Source organism: Hylobates moloch, unplaced genomic scaffold, assembly GCF_009828535.3.
Source record: "Hylobates moloch isolate HMO894 unplaced genomic scaffold, HMol_V3 SCAFFOLD_1, whole genome shotgun sequence".
Taxonomy (NCBI): domain Eukaryota; kingdom Metazoa; phylum Chordata; class Mammalia; order Primates; family Hylobatidae; genus Hylobates; species Hylobates moloch.
The window spans coordinates 76,502,858-76,518,145 of NW_026652276.1; the positions used below are offsets into that span (position 1 = coordinate 76,502,858).

The window sequence follows — 15,288 nt, forward strand, 5'->3', positions numbered from 1 at the left end:
AACTGTAAGAGCAGATAGCCCAGTTGGTGGACTTTTTGGTGGTTTCTGTAAGGTGCTGTAATCTAGAATGAATCAGCTCAAATGCTTTCAGGCTCTTTTTCTTTCTTTCTTTCTTTCTCTTTTTTCTTTTTTTTCGTGACATTCATGTTTAAGACCAAAATTCCAGGAAGTAAACATCTGGTTGGTCAAGTTCGGGTCATGAATCTGATCCTTTTAGTTCAGAGTAAACTTAACTAACAGTTCCTTGACTGACATTTCCACCAAACTATCCCCATGTAGGAAAATTAATTCAACCCAAACAAAATTGGAGAGATTAACAACAGTCTACATAGGCCAGATACAGTGGCTCAAACCTGTAATTCCAGCACTTTGGAAGGCCAAGGTGGGTGGATCACCTGAGGTCAGGAGTTTGGGACCAGCCTGGCCAACATGGTGAAACCCTGTCTCTACTAAAAATACAAAAAAATTAGCCAGGCATGGTGGTGTGCACCTGTAGTCCCAGCTACTCAGGAGGCTGAGCCAGGAGAATCACTTGAACCCGGGAGGTGGAGGTTGCAGTGAGCCGAGATCATGCCACTGCACTCCAGCCTGGCGCCTGGATGACAGAGCAAGACTCTGTCTCAAAAAAAAGCAAAGCAAAGCAAAGAAAAAAGAAAACAGTCTACATACACAATGTTGAAGGTTGAAAGAATGGCTAAATAAATCAGTCTATGCAAATGATGAAATATTATAGTGCCATTAAACATAATGTTTCAAGGAATATTTAATTCTATGTAAAACTGCCCAGGATATAATGGTATATTAAAAAGTACCATACAAATATATATATATCTAGGATGGCCCCAATTATGGAAAAAAAACCAAACATGTTTTGGCTTAGAAAAAGCCCTGCAGATAATATAATAGTTATCTCAGATTTATAGAATTAGGATTTCTATTTTCTTCTTTATAAAGTTTTTGTTTGAAAAAATAGAATATTACATCTTATTTTTTCTTATAACAAAAGTAATATATAAAGGAAAAGGAACATAAAGTACATAAAAAAGAACATAAAGTGCATAAAACAAAAAACATTTTTTAAAATAGAATATTACATCTTATTTTTCTTATGACAAAAGTAATACATAAAGCAAAAGTAATACATAAAGCAGAAAAGAAAATATAAATTAATAAAGATGATGAAATAACTTGCAATTTTACACAACAAAATTATTATTGTTAATAATTTATTTTCTCAAATGCTTTGGTATGGTTTCTTACCAATTTGGTATTGTTTTGGGATGTTTTCTTAAAAAAAGGTCCAAAATAAACATATGTTGCCTTAAAAACTAGAATAAAATTTAGTGTACATTAGTTTCCAAATAGAATTTAGTAAATCTGTTTCATGCAAAGATATTGTATCTTTAATCAAAATAGTAAATTTAGTCTAAATTATTGATGAAACAATTGAATGTTTGAATATTTTATCTTTTGGAATATTAATAAAATTAGGCCACAAACCTTGTATAATAAAAGTCCAATATTTTGAAAATGTTGTAACAATGGAAAAGCTTTGGGAATCGGTCTAATATAAAATTAGACTTGAAATAGCAAATCGGTGGTGTTCTGAAAATCATGTTACTTGGTAACCTAAGTTTTCTCTTTAGAACTCAGCATAAATTTTAAGAAATTTATCTTATATTTATAAAACATCTACTATTTGCAATGGGTTGTTTCAGCAAAACTTGACCTCAAGTTGAACATTTGAGAATACTGAAGAATAAATAAGAAGCATCAGTAAATACTGACATAGTATATCCTTAAATTTTTAAACTACTTAGAACCAAATTCATCAAGTTGGCAAAATGAAGTTACTAGATTATCAAATGGAATGGCAAGTGAAAAGGAGCCAGAGGTGGCAGAATGGAGTAAGAAGGGTAATTATTAGGGAATGCTGCATTTGGAGATGTGAAATTATATGTGTTGAGGATGTGAGGAAAGAAATCTGTGTGAGGAGAAATAGATTATTAATGATGTAACTTAGTAACATCAGATCAGGGGTCCCCAAACCCTGGGCCATGGACCAGTACTGATCCCTGGCCTGTTAGGAACTGGGTCGCACAGCAGGAGGTGAACAGTGGGCCAGGGAGCATTACAGCCTGAGCTCTGCCTCCTGTCAGATCAGTGGCGGCATTAGATTCTCATAGGAGCACAAACCCTATTGTGAATTGTGCATGCACAGGATTTAGGTTGTGCGCTCCTTATGAGATTCTAATGCCAGCCCCCACTCTCCACAATGTCCGTGAAACAACTTCTTCCACTAAACCAGTCCTTGGTGCCAAAAAGGTTGGGGACTCCTTATCTAGATTATTGTAAAGCAAATATTCATAATTTTAAGATTAAAGAAAAAATCCAATAAAGATGAGAAACCAGATCTCAGAGTTTCCAGTTACATATTCATAGAGGAAAGAAAGCTAAGAGAATTCTGTCATATACATATTTCAATCTAAGAAATTCAGTGGATTTGAAAATCCTGGAAAGAGTTACTTTGAGACTTCACAAATGCTACCAGGCAGCAGTTTTGATATTACCCTGGAATGTGATATGCCACTTAAAAAGGCCAGTAGTATTTTGGGCTATGTATGTCAGTGTGTTGGGACAAAACCAAGGAGAAAACAGACCACTGTCAGGTCTAGAATGCCATCATTTCAGTGCCACCTGGGCCTCAGCGTTTCTCGTTTCAGGTGATTTGAGGAGTCTGTGAGGTCACACAATAATATTTTTTTTTTTTTTTTTTTTTTTTTTTTTTTTTTTTTTTTTTTTTTTTTGAGACGGAGTCTTGCTCTGTCGCCCAGGCTGGAGTGCAGTGGCACAATCTCGGCTCACTGCAAACTCCACCTCCCGGGTTCACGCCATTCTCCTGCCTCAGCCTCTCTGAGTAGCTGGGACTACAGGCGCCCACCACCACGCCCGGCTAATTTTTTGTATTTTTAGTAGAGACGGGGTTTCACCGTGGTCTCGATCTCCTGACCTCGTGATCCGCCCGCCTCGGCCTCCCAAAGTGCTGGGATTACAAGCGTGAGCCACCGCGCCCGGCTCACACAATAATATTTAAGACCTTTAAAGGGTCAATCAACTTGTACAAATGAAGGCAAGAGTGCCTTTGGAAGACATTCCAAAAAGGAAGTTTGAGCATACTTAAGAAGAATCTGGCCACTGCACTCCAGCCTGGGCAACAGAGTGAGACGCTGTCTCAAAAAACAAACAAACAAACAAACAAAAGACACTAAACAGAAATCAGTAAGCAAAGAAAAAGAAAATAGGAGTGTGATTTTTCTCCCTGAAATCTCTGTGGAATAGCAAAAAGTGGAATCTTGACTGTACTTTCTCTGGGACCAAACTTTATCTTACTCTCCCTGACTCTCTCTCTCTCTCTCTCTCTCTTTTTCATTCCTAGGCATTTTGTTTTACTCTGTTTTTGCATACTCTGCTGATTTCTAACCCTCCTTCCATTCAGTAACATATAAAAAAAAATTTTCACAGTCATGTTCTCAGAATGTTCATAGTCTGATGCATATAGAATGTAATCTAAAAAATCAAAAAATTCTTTTTTTGTTTTTTTGAGACAGAGTCTCACTCTATTGCCCAGGCTGGAGTGCAGTGGTGTGATCTCAGCTCACTGCAACTTCCACCCCCTGGGTTCAAGCGATTCTGCTGCCTCAGCCTCCTGAGTAGCTGGGATTACAGGCGTACACCACCACGCCCAGCTAATTTTTGTATTTTTAGTAGAGACGGGGTTTCACCATGTTGGCCAGGCTGGTCTTGAACTCCTGATCTCGTGATCCGCCTGCCTCAGCTTTCCAAAGTGCTGGGATTACAGGCATGAACCTCCACGCCCAGCCAAAAAATTCTTAATGTGATTTTAGCAGTTATTTTCAAAATGTGGTCCACAGATGCTCTTGTTCTCTTGAGACTTTTTAAATGATTCATCAGGTCCAAACTATTTTCATAATGATACAAAAACATTATTTACCTTTTTCACTGTGTTCACATTTGGACGAACAATGAAACCCCTAGACTTAGCACTTATCAAGACAGTGACAACAAACTATACTGTCATTGTATTCTTCACTGTAATCCATTTCCAGTAAAAATAATAAATAAATGAATAAAATTAAAGCCAGTTGCACTAAAGTAATGTCTTTGATGAAACACTAAAAATTAATTTTATTTAATCTATACCATTAAGTACACATATTTTTAATATTCAGTATACATGAAGAAATGGAAAGTATACATGATTAGTATCTGCTGCGTATCAACTATGACGCTGGTTGTCTCAAGGTAAAGCACTTGTGTAGTTGTTTGAGTTGCAAGCCAAACTAGCTGTACTTCCATAGAATACTATTTTTACTTGATAAAATGACTGAGAAATAAATTGTGATTATTCAAACAGATATTGAAAAGACAAATTTTTGAAAATAAATGGAGACTGTCATTTTAAAAATACATTTGACAATATTTGTTGTCAGTGACAAAATTTGGCCTTTCAAGAGAAAATTATTATTTTGAAAAAGATGTACTGCCACCTTGAGCTCAACAGCGTCTCAAAACTTACAGGGTTTCTGATGTGATTAGTGGTAATATTAACAAATGAATAATGAAATCTTCCAATATTTTGAAGACCTGCATAACTTAGCCAAGCACTCATCTCATTAGATCTTTTTCTGTTAGAAATATGGTTATTTTCACTTGAAATTTATTTTGTTGACATGTGATTTATGATTACAATTTATAAATTTATTAATTGATGTGCTTGTGATTTTTCTACTTTCTAACATGGTAAATGGCAATACATTGAACTCATTATAAAGAATAATTTTTTGTGTCCTCAATAATATTAACAATCAAAAGGAGTCCTGAGATAAAAAAAATTACGACAAGGATGAATTTGATAATTTATCAGATTCTGGGACACTGAATCTGATGGATTATCAGATTATCTGATGAATTATTCAGATTAAGTTTGTTGCACTGTATTAGTTGAGATTATTATAATGCAGATAATTGAGTCTCCCAGAATTATGCAGGATAGAGAAAATATTTGTCACATTACACAAGTTAGTACATTTTTCATTACTGTAATATGAGCCGCATGTATCAGTTTTGTTCATTAAGTTCTGTGAAAAGTGAGTAAAAATTGTTGCAAATCAAATCAGAGGATTATAAAATATAAATGTTCTAATACTCTTGTTAGGACTTTCATCTTTCCTCACCTAAACCAATGTAAGAAGTTTCTATTGGTCTTTTTCTAAATGTTCACCCACTCCCTTCCCTCAATTAGAACCTGATCTCCATACTACCACCAGTGACCTTTCAAACATGTGGACCAAATCTCTACTCTTTAAGACTGTAAGTTATCTCCTGGAGTAAAAACTATTCAGTTATTCAGCATGGCTGGCTTTCATGAGCTGTCCAGGTTTATTTCTTACCCCATGGTCGATCTACCTTACCATTAGTCCTTCAGAAAGAACGAATTGCATTTCTGTGAAGACCTAAAGCTGTTTCTATCTCTAGGCCTTTGCTACTGCTTCTTTTTTTGGTGAATAGCCGTGACCCCTTCTTCCCCAAGTATGATTAATTTCCTTTTGTGTTGTGCCTAGGTCCTGTATAGACTTCTATCATCTCTCCCACTGCACTTTTTTGTGCTTATTCCCCTGTCTTCCTCTGCTATACTGCACCTTCTTTGCAATATGGTGCGGCATATTGTCTGATGTGACTAAGTCTCATTACCACTGCCTACTTCCATTTCTGGTGTCTAGGTTCTCAATAGAAATTGTTAGATGAAAACAAAACAAAACAAAAACATTTTTAGGCTTACCTTTAATATTAATACCTGACAGTTTTATATTGTATGAGATGCTTTTGCAAATACTGTTTTTGTAAAAATATACTTGAAGCATATAATAATTTAAATAATTATTTTATTTCTTATGCAAATACCAAACTCCTATTCTAAACTCATATATACTATGAGTATTGAACTACTTATACATACTATGATTAAGCACTGCTTTTCAAAGTAATTCTGAGTGCATTTTTTTCTTCAAATTATTACCTTTAGCTGTTTTTACTTATTCAACGTCTGAGAAATTTGATTACTTCTCCTTTTATCATTTTGAGGTATTCTTTTTGTTTGTTTGTTTTAGATGGAGTTTCACTCTTGTTTCCCAGGTTGCTGGAGTGCAATGAAGTGATCTCAGCTCACTGCAACCTCCACCTCCTCGGTTCAAGCAATTCTCCTGTCTCAGCCCCCCAAGTAGCGGGGACTACAAGCATGCACCACCATACCCAGCTAATTTTTTGTATTTTTAGTAGAGATGGGGTTTCATCATGTTGACCAGGCTGATCTTGAACTCCTGACCTCAGGTGACCCACCTACTTCAGCCTCCCAAAGTTACAGGCGTGAGCCACCACGCCTAGCTTATTTTGAGGCATTCTTTGGTCTTTGCTTGAGTCTAATTATTAGAAAATTATTCAAGTACAATATTTTATAGTTATGGAATGCATTAATGATATTATAGAAAACAGAATATTTAGAAAAGCATAAAGAAGAAAATAATATTTGTGATCTCATAATCTGTGTGATTTTTCCCACAATAGTAAAATATTGCTTTTAATATGTTAATATTTTGCTCTAAACCATTTCTCTTCTTGTTTGAATAATGGGATTCCTATGGTGTTTTCAATTTTGTAGCAAGTATTACATCTTAAACATTTTTTAATGCCATCAGAATAATTCAAAAGTATAATTTTAATGGCTTCATGATATTTCCTTGTAGAGTTTTACATTTATTTAATTATTCTGATAATCACGGAAATTTTGTTTCATTTTAGTTGGATCATTACTTTTGAAGTAAATTTAAATAACACATTAAAAATACCAAGCATTTTACACTTTTATTAATAGCCAAAAGATCATCTGTTGTATAAACAGAGCCCAAAACTTAGGGTTTTCTTGATTAAGGAAAACAGAAGGCCAACGAAGTCCATGTAGTACACACAAGATATAGTCAATTAACACTTAAATCTGAAGGAAACAATTCCAGTGCATGGTTTCTTGCACTGGGCTTGTTATCTTTCTTTTTGATTCTCCTTTCTGGTCCTCACTGGGAGTAGGAATCGCACAAAGAGCTTGGCTCACTACTTTCATTCACTCTCTCTTTCTCTCGACATTTGTTCAAAATGAACCCATTTGGGCTAGTTCTTTAATATTCTCAGATGTTTTCCTGCTTTCACAAACAGGGACAAAATAATTTATATATTAACATTGAACAACTCTCTGAAAACCATTGCATTGTTTAACTAATTTCTGATTTTTCTACCACTTTCCAGCAGTAAACAGCTTTCTTCGTAGACTTCTTGATACAAACTTTTTAAGAAATTTAAAATATACATTAAAATCTGTATTTGATGAGCATACTAAATAATATGATAGCTAGAAGGGAGGTAAGGAAGTGGTAACAGTTTTAAAGTTATTATTTATTTTTCAAATACGAATAGTTACAGGTTTGTTATTATCTAAGAAAGAGAATTATTAATATCCTCCATGAGATCCAAGGATCACATTATATCTCAAGCCAAGGTAACATTAGAGTGTGAAAAACAATTTTAATTATTATTTTATCAATTTTAAAATTTTTTGTACATTTGTGGGGTACAAGTGCAATTTTGCTACATTGATGTATTGCATTTTGCTGAAGTTAGGGCCTTCAGTGCATCCATCACTGGAGCAATTTGCATTGTATCCACCAAGCAACCTCCTATCATCCACCCCCCTTGCACCTACTACCCTTCCAAGTCTCCATCATGTTTTATCTTAAAATGTAGTAATTCTTGCCCTCTAGCAATAACCTTGGTGTATGCATCTAATTCTCAGAGGATAATCTACAATTTCAAAACTTTAAAAGTAGCTGTTTAAAATTACAGCAAACCTGTTATTTTATTTTATATTTATGATTAGTATATATATCGGTTGCTCAAGCTAAAAGACAAATGACAGGAAACATTTGAATCAATAGCATTCTTTTAGCTATTATGGTAATATTCATATTTATTGGGCCTTAGAGTAAAACAGTCAGGAAGTTGGTCAAAGCAAGAAATAATTTTCTCATTCTTTTTAAATTTACTAGTCATTCATTTAACAATATGTATTGAGAACCTAGTATATTTAATACTAGGTGCCAAGATATCTACTCTTAAGTACTTAGATTCTAAATTTTAAAAAAAGCAAAGTACTACTGTTTTAACCACACCACTTCTGACATCAAATGTGTGGGTTGTTTTGTTTTTGTTTTTGTTTCCCTCACCACTCAATTGTCTGACAGCCAGTTGAATGTCCTACAATTCAATTCAATAATAACTTGGCATTATCCTCAGATACCACAAGTCAATGGCTCAGTCTCACAAAACTGCCCCACTTCAAACATGAGTTGCAAGACCCAGGCCTCTGGAACTTCTGACTGACCAGCTATAAATCCTTCAGTTCAATAATGTGCTACAACAGCTCACAGAATTTAAGAGCTTACTATTTCCAGTTTATTGTAAAGGAACAGCCTGGAAGAGATATATAGCAGAAAGTGTAGGGTAGAGAAGCTATCCAAACTCCATAATTTAGAGTTTTTATGGAGGTCTTATTATGTAGGCATAATTGATTAAATCATTGACCATTGGTGATTAGCTTAATCTTCAGCCCCTAGCCCATCCCTTGCAGATGTGGGTCTTTCTAGTGACTAGCCTCAATCCTGAAGCTATGTAAGGGCCCTCAGCCACTTGTCATCTCGTTAGCATACAAAAAGGCACTCCAGAGATTCCAAAGATTATAGAAGCTCTTATGTCAGAAACTGGAACTAAGGCCAAATATAAGAAAGATGCTGCTATCACCCATATCAATCAGGAAATAACAAGGGTTATAGGAGTTCTGTGCCAGGCAGCAAGGACTAAGACCAAATACAGGCACACCTCAGAGGTATTACACATTTGGTTCCAGCCCACCATAAAAAAGCCAATATTGCAATAAAGTGAGTCACACAAGTTTTTGATTTCCCAGTGCATATAAAAGTTATGTTTACATCATACTATATAGTCTATTAGGTATGTGATAGTGTTATGTTAAAAAAAAAAGTGCATACCTTAATTTAAAAATACTTTATTGCTAAAAAATGCTAACAGTCATCTGAGCCTTCAGTGAGTCATATAATCTTTTTGCTGGTGGAGAGTCTTGCTTTGATGTTGATGGATGCTGACTGATCAGGGTGGTAGTTGCTGAAGGTTGAGATGACTGTGACAATTTCTTACAATAAAACGACAATGAAGTTTGCCACAATGATTGATCTTCCTTTCACAAAAGATTTCTCTGTAGCATGTGATGCCATTTGATAGCATTTTACCCACAGTAGAACTTGTTTCAAAATTGGAGTCAATGTTTTCAAGCCCTTCCACTGCTTTATCAAATAAATTTATGTAATATCTAAATCCTTTTTTGTCATTTCAACAATGTCCTCAGCATCTTCACCAGGAGTAGGTTCTATTTCAAGAAATCACTTTCTTTGCTCATCTCTAAGAAGCAACTCCTCCTCTGTTAAGGTTTTATCATGACATTGCAGCAATTCAGTCACATCTTCAGGCTGCATTCTAATTCTAGTTCTCTTGCTATTTCTGCCACATTTACAGTTACTTCTTCCACTGAATCTTGTACCCCTCAAAGTCATCCATGAAAGTTGGAATCAATTTCTTCCAAACTCCTGTTCATGTGGATATTTTTACCTCCTCCCATGAATCACAAATGTTCCTAATGGGATCTAGAATGGTGAATTTTATCCAGATGATTTTCAATTTATTTTGCTCAGATCCGTCAGAGGAATCACTCTCTATAGCAGCTATAGTCTTATAAAATGTATGTCTTAAATAATAAGACTTGAAAATAAAAATTATTCCTTAGTCCATGAGCTGCAGAGTGGATGTTGTGTTATCAGGCATGAAAATAACATTAATCTCCTTGTACATCTCCATCAGAGCTCTTTGGAATATTGTCAGTCAGCAGTAATATTTTGAAAGGAATCTTTTTTTTTTTTTTTCTGAGCAGCAGGTCTCAATAGCAGGCTTAAAACATTCAATAAAGCATGCTGTAAACAGATGTGCTGCCATTCAGGCTTTGCTGTTCCACTTATAGAGCAAAAGGAACTGGGAAGCCCAAGGAGAGGAAGAGAGACGGGAGCAGCATGTTGGTGGAACGGTCAGAGCAGACGTAACACCAATTAAGTTCACTCTTATTTGGGTGCAGTTCTTGCCATCCCCAAGCAATTGCTAAAGTGACATTAAATATTACTGATCACAGGTCACCATAACAGATATAATAATAGTGAAAAAGTTTGAAATATTGCAAGAATTACCAAAATGTAACACAAATATACAAAGTGAGCACATGCTGTTGGAAAAATGGCACCAATAGACTTGCCTGATGTAGGGTTGCCACAAACTTTCAATTTGTGAAAAACAGTATCTGTGAAGCACAATAAAGCAAAGTACAATATGTCAAGGTATGTATGTATATACTTCTTATGATAAGACCACACCAATTATATAAAATATTTTCTAAAGATGGCACTTGTTACTTCTTTGAGACTCTCAATGTGTTGCATACTATGTTTAAGCTTCAAATTACTGATCTTAAGGAAATCAATGTTCTTATTTATCTGTACTGTTATCTTAATGTAAATTCAGTAGTGTACCTAGTTAGTCAGAGTAGGATCCAAAATTCCAACGTAAATTATGAAACAAAGATTTTTCTTTATTATAATGCCCAACATAACACCAAGAGTAATTAATAAACATACTAAGATGAACAATTATTCTTGACTTTAGGCAAAAAGAAAATTATTAAAAGATGTATTTATTAATCAAATGCTGTAATTTTTGTTATTATTTCTGTAAAGTTCTAAACTCCTTGAAATCGTATAGAGGAGAAAAGAATAAAAAATTATCAAGGCATTCTGATTCAAACAGAAAAAGAAGGGAATCAAACAATTATCACTGCTTACATGATTATCATTGTAGTTTTAGCTCCTTGTTAGTTCAGTGCTTCTTTGTATATTTACAGAGTTGCGCAGCAATCATTATGATCTCATTTTAGAACATTTCCATTGAGCTAAAATGAAACTTGATGCCCACTTGTAGTCACTCTCTATTCCCACTCCCAGTCCTAGGCAATCACTATTTGCTGTTTCTGTACATTTGCTTATTCTAGACATTTTATATTAATAGAATCACGCTATGTGTCATCTTTTGTGACTTTCTTCTTTCACTTAACATAATATCTTTGAGATTCATTCATCTAACAGCATGTCTCAGTATTCATTCCTTTTAATTGACCAATCATACTCCCTTATATGGATATACCACATTGTTTATCCATTTACCAGCTAATGGACATTTGGGTGCTTTCCACTTTTGGGCTATTATTAATAAGGCTGCTGTGAACATGTCCATACAAGTCTTCATATGGATACGTGTTTTCATTTACCTTGATTAGATACCTAGGAGTGAAATTACTGGGTCATATAATGAATCTATGTTTAACATGGTAAGACACTGCCAGTGTATTTCCAAATGGCTGTACCGTTTTAAATTCCTACTAACAATATATGAGGGTTCCAGTTTCTCTATATCCTTCCCAACACTTGTGATTGTCTGTTTTATTATTATTATTATAGTCATTCCAGTGTGTGTGATGTGATGTCTCATTGGGTTTTTTATTTGCATTTCCTTCATGACTAATGATGTTGAGCATCTTCTGTTGTGCTCGTTGATTAGTCATTTATCTTCTTTGGACAAGTATCTACCCAAATCTTCTGCCTATTTTTATAGTTAGGTTCTTTGGGTTTTTTTATTATTGACTTGTGAGAGTTTTAAAATATATATATATATATATATATATATGCTGGATACAATCGCTTATCAGATATATGATTTGCAAATATGTTCTTTCAATCTGTGGGTTGTCTTCATTTTTTTGATGTTGTCTTTTGAAGGGCAAATGATTTTTTATGAAGTACAATTTATCAATGTTCTCTTTTGACCACTTATGCATTTGGTGTTGCAGCTAAGAAATTATTACCTCATCTATGTGCACCATAATTACTCATATTTTTAAAGAATTATAGTTTTAGCTCTTACATTTAAATTTATGATTAATTTTGAATTAATCTTTGTACATTGTTATCCAGTTTCAAATCCTTCCTTTTGCATTTGGATATCTGGTTTTTCTAGTACTAGTTGTTGAAATGATTATTCTTTCCCAATTAAATTATGTTAGCACACAAAGCTGAATTGATAAAAATTGTTAGCCAAGTTGTGTTCTTATTTATTCAAGAATGATTCAGAATAAGAACCATTGCTACTTTACATGTGTCAGATATCTAAATATTAAGAAAAATATTTGATCACCATAAAATTCATACTTTCCAGTAAATTACATTTACCATACGATATTCAATACTGTAACATATTCTGTATTTTAACTTTTGATTATTTTTTATAACTGTTGAATTTTGAACTATTGTGTTTTGTAACCTCTCACTCTTAGGTGTTGTTATTCCAAATATTTTATTAATTAATTCAGCAACTATTGTGTGACTGTTATGGGTAAACTACTTTACATGATACAGTGAAGAATGCAAAGGTAAATGCTGCTCTCAAGGTGCTTATGGACTAAAGCAAAAAACAAGACATATTCACAAGCAAATATACTGGGAGGTAGAAGTCAGTCATCGAGTAACACCAGAGTTGCAGATAAATGCTTATGTGAATTCGAAGATTACTTGCTTTTTGTTTCAGAAAAGTGCTAGAGGATGAAGAGATCAACAGTCTATATGACAGCAAATTTGGTTCCATGTTGGTCTATAAAAGTAGTTAAGGGCAAAGAATAAGCAGTAAGTTTCTGATGAATATAAATAAAATATATATAGCCGTTAAGAAGTATAGTCTGTGATTTAAAAAAAAAAACATGAATAATAATATTCATGTACAAGACATGACAGTTACCAATGTATTGCCTCTTAGTTCTCTTTGGTAGCTAACCAGCAATAGTGTATTGGGCACTTAAAGCATTTGTCTTAGACCGTGAGCATGACGTTACTCTTTGTCAGTAGAGGGCAGTGAAGGGTCACTGCAGGAGGAAGGAGCTGCTCTTCCTGGTTCTTAATGCTACGTTTTGATTTTACTTGGATCATTAGCAGCGTGGACCATTAGCAATGGACCATTGGCAATGTGCTTGTGTGATGACATCTGGTGGTGTTTTCCCCAGCCACATGCCCAGATGGGGCCGTCTGTTGATGACTTCACAGCCTCTATATAAGGGCCTGGTGACCACTTCGCCACAGTTCTCCCAACACAGACACTGCACACTGCCAACACAGACACATCCTCACTTCAGTGCCACACTCCTTCTGAAGGCCCACCCACCAGCCTTAGCTCACCTGTGCCCTAAAGGGTTGTTTCTGCTTGCCCAACTGTGGCCCAACTGCGGACCAGAGCTCTGGCCAGGACACCCCAGCAAACTATTCTGCTGTAGAGAAAGAGGGCTTCTACCACACTTTTCCCAATGAAATTTGGACCCCAGCCTTGGGATGGGAAATCCTTTCAGTTCATTCTTCTTCAAGTCCTCTACCTTAGCTCCAGGATACCCTTTAGATTCTCTTACGTCTCTATAGTTACTCTCCTATCAGTACTTAATAATTCTTCATATATTAAACTTTCTCTGTTTAAATTAGTATGTGGTTTCTGTATCTTGATTGTGTCCCAGACTGATACCTGTTGCCACAAGTTATTTTGCTCAGTTAATATTACTGATTTTCAAATGCTTCAGTTTATAGGGGTAAAGACTTAATTTCTTGATGCCATCCCTGAAAAGGAATTGGACAAGTTTAACTTATGTCATCTTCTCACTGGGCTTCATGGAAAATAGCCTTTTTCACTAGTGAATATTGGATATGCTCTAGCATTTCCACTGAGAAATAAAAATTAGGCATTCATTCAAAAAAGTGTGGTTGATACTATTTATAATTCAAATGCTTTGATTATTATTGAGTTATTCATATAGTAGATTTTCTAAGAATTCATTTTTTTTGGCCAAGATAAACCAAATGTGGTAGATGTATTTTCTTATGGTCAAATACGTGATGATTATTTTAATGTAAATGGTTTCATTGAAGCATAACTACATATGTAGAAGTTTTAATATGTATGAGGTCTGTAATTCACAAAATTGTTGGTTGATTCTTTCTGTTTCACTTCTATTGGCAAAGGTTTGATTTACATTCAGGCATGGTGGTACCCCTGTTAATAACCAAATTCATTCTCTCATTTTAAACTTATAATTCTGGCAAAAGGGAAACCCTGGATGAAGTTGTTTTTAAACTTTTATGAATGATTCTTTTTAAACTCTGAAACCTTTTAAAAGTGAAAATATTCATCACTTTCTAAAGAGTATCCACTTTGTAAGGTCCAGGTACACCAAGCAAATATGTATAAAACATTAAATTAAGAAAACTTCACACTTTTTCCGCTATAGCAAAAATCCTAAGCAGTAAGACATATGATATAAGCTATTTGCCCTAGGACTTCACTGAGGTTATTTGAAACATATCAGAAGCTGAGAAATTATGTCATTTATTTTGTTATTTTTATTCCTTGAGGAAATAACTTTTTTCAGGACCATGATATCAATTATTTTCTTCTTTACAAGCATTCCTGTGCTTTCTTACAACAGCATACTGGCAACACAAAGTAGCCAAATCGGCTCTAAGACAAATGTCTGTGAAGGCTGTTGGCTGAGAAATATCATTTGACGGTCTCATAGTCTCATACATAAAATGCACCTTAATTTACTTTTTTTATTTTTTTGAGACAAGGTCTGGCTCTGTCACGCAGATTGGAGTGCAGTGGTGCCACCTCGGCTCATGCAGCCTCCGCTTCCCAGGCTCAAGCAATCCTCCCACCTCAGCCTTCCAAGCAGCTGGAACTACACAAATGCACCACCATGCCTGGTTAATTTTTATATTTTTTGTAGAGACGAGGTTTTGCCATGTTGCCCAGGCTGGTGTCGAGCTTGTGAGCTCAAGCAGTACACCTGCCTCAGCCTTCCAAAGTGATGGGATTACAGATGTGAGCCACCATGCCCAGCCCCATTTACTTTTTAAACCACCACAATCATTATTATATTGTAGCACTCTAGGTTCACAGAGGTGATTA

The 15,288-nt window shown here is 35.0% G+C and overlaps 1 protein-coding gene and 1 long non-coding RNA gene across 2 annotated transcripts in view; one reads left to right on the forward strand and one right to left on the reverse strand.

The window, feature by feature from the left end:
• LOC116810717 (uncharacterized) overlaps positions 1-15,288 on the reverse strand; it is a 241,829-nt gene that overhangs the window by 204,013 nt on the left and 22,528 nt on the right. The gene's annotated exons all lie outside the window — the stretch shown is intronic.
• Positions 1-15,288, forward strand: part of SCN1A (sodium voltage-gated channel alpha subunit 1) — a 138,576-nt gene that overhangs the window by 6,733 nt on the left and 116,555 nt on the right. The gene's annotated exons all lie outside the window — the stretch shown is intronic.